Source organism: Ursus arctos, unplaced genomic scaffold (genome assembly GCF_023065955.2).
Source record: "Ursus arctos isolate Adak ecotype North America unplaced genomic scaffold, UrsArc2.0 scaffold_5, whole genome shotgun sequence".
Classification (NCBI taxonomy): domain Eukaryota; kingdom Metazoa; phylum Chordata; class Mammalia; order Carnivora; family Ursidae; genus Ursus; species Ursus arctos.
Genome location: NW_026623067.1, coordinates 57,416,017 through 57,419,583, shown reverse-complemented (window position 1 = coordinate 57,419,583; position 3,567 = coordinate 57,416,017). Strand labels below are relative to the sequence as shown.

The 3,567-nt window shown below is 46.2% G+C and overlaps 1 non-coding gene across 1 annotated transcript; it reads right to left on the bottom strand.

The window, feature by feature from the left end:
• Nucleotides 1-542: 542 nt before the first annotated feature.
• On the bottom strand, nucleotides 543-649 carry LOC113255403 (U6 spliceosomal RNA). Its single transcript, XR_003316280.1, has one exon. It is a non-coding gene; the product is annotated as a U6 spliceosomal RNA (small nuclear RNA).
• Nucleotides 650-3,567: the final 2,918 nt, after the last annotated feature.

Genomic DNA, 3,567 nt, shown 5'->3' with positions numbered 1-3,567 from the left:
GAGCTCCTAACTACGGCCCAGTTCTGCCCTCTCATGGGATTAGATTTCTGTTTTGTATCCCAGCTCCACCACTGTGTGACTTTGGGTAAGGTGCTTGACCTCTCTCGGCCAGCCTGATCTTCTGTAATGGAGATGATAGTACCAGGCTCCCAGTAATAAGGGTTAAGTGAGACATTTTATGTAGAGGCTGAGCAAAGACCCGGCCCATGACCACTGCTCAATGAATGTCAAACAACGTAGCATCGTTATTACTGCTTCGGGGATCTGAGCCTTTGCCTTGTCCTGCCTCCCAAGCTACTGGCTGCTTCTTCTTCAATTTTTTTAAGTTGACGTTTTCTCGTTTCTGAGATATGTAGAAATGACATGTTTGCATATAAAATTTCAGGTGTAACTCAGCTTTGCACACATGTCATAGACTGCTTTACAGGAATATTTTTCGTGAAATGTCACAATTGCATGATTCACTGCCACACGTTGTGCTTTGACTCACATCATTTCCTCTGACTTCATCCACAAAGGGTGCAGTTCGCTGGGGAAGTGCACAACATACGGAAAGCTTCACGAATTTGCACGTCATCTTTGCTCAGGAGCCGTGCTCATTTTCTCTGTATCATTCCAATTTTAGGATACGTGCTGCCAAAGCGAGCACCAGGCTATGGCTTCTTGAGTGACGAGGGAGCCTCCATCTCCCCTCTGGGAGGCAGCGCACATAGCCCAGAGTCCCTCTGCCAGGCTCAAACCGTGCCTCTGATGCCTTTCTGCTGTTTAACTTGGGGCACATATCTTCATCTCCCTGTGCTTCAGATCCCTCTCTGTAAGTGGAAAAACAATAATAGGGTCTGCCTTCTAGGGGCACGGTGAGGATTAATATGTTCATCCACAAGAAGCCTTTCCGCTTGGCTCGGGGTGAGTGCCCAGGAAACAGTGATTGTCCCACGTCCAGGCAGGACATGGTGCAGTGTCTGTCATCAGTGTGGCACTCAACAAACCACTCTTTGCTGGGTTGTATCCAATGGGATAGACCAGCTATCTTTGGTTTCTCTCCATTTCGCCCTTCTCCCAGTTTCCATTCAAAGTCTTTAAATATATGGCCCACGAGAAACAACAGAGGTATGATGGGTGGACAACGGCCCTTGTTTGCCAGGATCTGAGCAATTTCTTTCGGATGAAGGATTTTCAGTCCTAAACCAGGATGGGCCTGGGCAAACCAGGATGGTTGGTCACCCGATTACTATTTGCATCTTCCATCCATGAGGTCAAGGCTGAGGTGTTTGCTCCTAGAGGAGCAAATGAGGGTTGGCGATGTCCTTAATGCTCCCCAGCCCCAAATTGTTCTTAATGCCTCCTCTCTCACAAGTGCTACTGAAATCTACAGCCTGAAACCCTACTCTGCACCCACTGGTCCACAAATGTTCCAGGAGTGGAACGTGTTGGCGGGGGGTGGTGGAAAGACGTATCTTGAACAGAGCAACATTCATCTTAGTCCTGCTTCCAGGCAATTGCACTGATTTCTTGAGAGGCTGGTGCTGATGGAAACTTGGGGTCCCATTTCCCACCAGACTGGGAGTTGGTACCCCTGGTTCTAATCTCCACTTTGCTCTTTTTGAGCTATGTGACCCTGGGTAAGAAGCCTGACTTTTGTGGGAATCCAATGTCCTCATCTGTAAAACAGGAAGAAAAATAGATAATCCATCTAGCTCATTGTGCCCTGTGGGGCTGGGCCGGTGGCCAGGGAGGCCAAGGGCCGGTGTGGGAGGCAGTGAGGCTGGCTGAGGGGATTAAGAGAGCAGGAAGCTGCCCGGCTGCCCTGCTTGTGCTGAGGCTGCTTTGCTCCTCCCTGATGAGCGCTGGGTCCTTTCCACCTTGATGAGAGCCCTCTGTAGGCTTGGTGACTTCATCCACAGTTACCTGAGGCCACACCCTGAGAATGTCTCACTCGGGGCACATTACTTATGTTAACTTAGCCTGAGGGTCCTCATCTATGACATAAGAATAATTACAATACTCTCTTGTTGAGTTGTGAGACTAGTCCATTGAAGGCCAAGTATCTGGATTCAGGAGATAGATTTGTACGCAAGGATTTAAAATCAGTCTTATTTTATATTCATACTTCATTCTTTAGTTCAATCATCAAACTCCCATTAATTGAGCACTTACTGTGTGTTAGATACTGAGCTAGGCCCTGGGGACACAAAGATGAATGGGGCACAGTTCCTGGCCTCAAGGAGCTCAAAAAAGTCCAAAGGGATAAGTGTGAAGGTTATTTATTCTCCTTCTGCTTTCGTCTTTTTTTTTTTTTTAAATAGGCTCCATGTCCGACATGGAACTTAATGCAGGGCTTGAACTCATGATCCTGGGATCAAGACCTGAGCTGAGATTAAGAGTTAGATGTTTAACTGACTGCGCCATCCAGGCACCCCTACCTTTGTCTTTAAATAAAAAAAAAGATTTTATTTATTTATTGAGAGAGAGAGAGGGTGAGAGCGATGGCACGTGTGGGGAGGAAGGGGCAGAGGGAGAGGGACAAGACGACTCTCCACTGAGAAGGGAGCCCGACACAGGGCTCCATCTCAGAACCCATGAGATCATGACCTGAGCCGAAGGCAGATGCTTAACCAACTGAGCCACCCAGGCGCCCCTCCTTTTGTCTTTTTCTGAACAACAGTTTCTTAATAGCTCACACTGGCAAAGATTGCTAGATCTCTAAGCAGTATAATCTTTCCCTTTCCTTTTATTAACGGAATCCCTATATTGTTAGGTGTGGTAAGGTGCCCACTAAAACGTCCCAGCTTTCTTTTTAGAGGTGCGTATGTGGTGGTGGGGGAATAGGCAATGAAATATAGTTGGAAGTCATTGAGTGGGGCTTACAGTGAAAGCTTTTTAAAGTGCGATGAGTCAGCCAGAAGGTCCCACTTGTCTTTTCTCTGCATCTTCCTTCTCTTTACCCGGAGCACTGAAGTGAGGACTGGAGCTCCAGGACCCATCTTATGAGCATCAGGACAGAGATCCCACCCTAGAAGCTGGAAGGAGCCTAGGTCCTTCATGACATTTTGGAGTCCCCATATCTGCTTTGGACTGTTTAACTCCACGCTTACTTTATAAGGGGAAAAATCTGTTTGATTTGAAACAGTATTTTAAGTCACAGTTACTAGTAGCTGAATACAATTTCTTTTTTTTTTAAATGATTTTTTATTATATTATGTTAGTCACCATACAGTACATCCCCGGTTTCCAATGTAAGGCTCGATGATTCATTAGTTGCGTATGACACCCAGTGCACCATGCAATACGTGCCCTCCTTACTACCCATCACCGGTCTGAATACAATTTCTAGCTGATGTATTGAATAGATGTGGAGCAGAGTGCAGAAGAAGATCTAATTTTTCCCCCTAAATGTCACGATGTGAAGTTCATGGAAATCTAACAAATGAGAACTTAATGTTAAAACACACGACACCCATTAATCTTTCCCACTGTATGCCAAGAGAAGCTGACTAAACCTGCCATTTTTTTGAAGATTTATTTATTTATTAGAGGTGGGGGGGCAGAGGGAGAGAGAATCTCAAG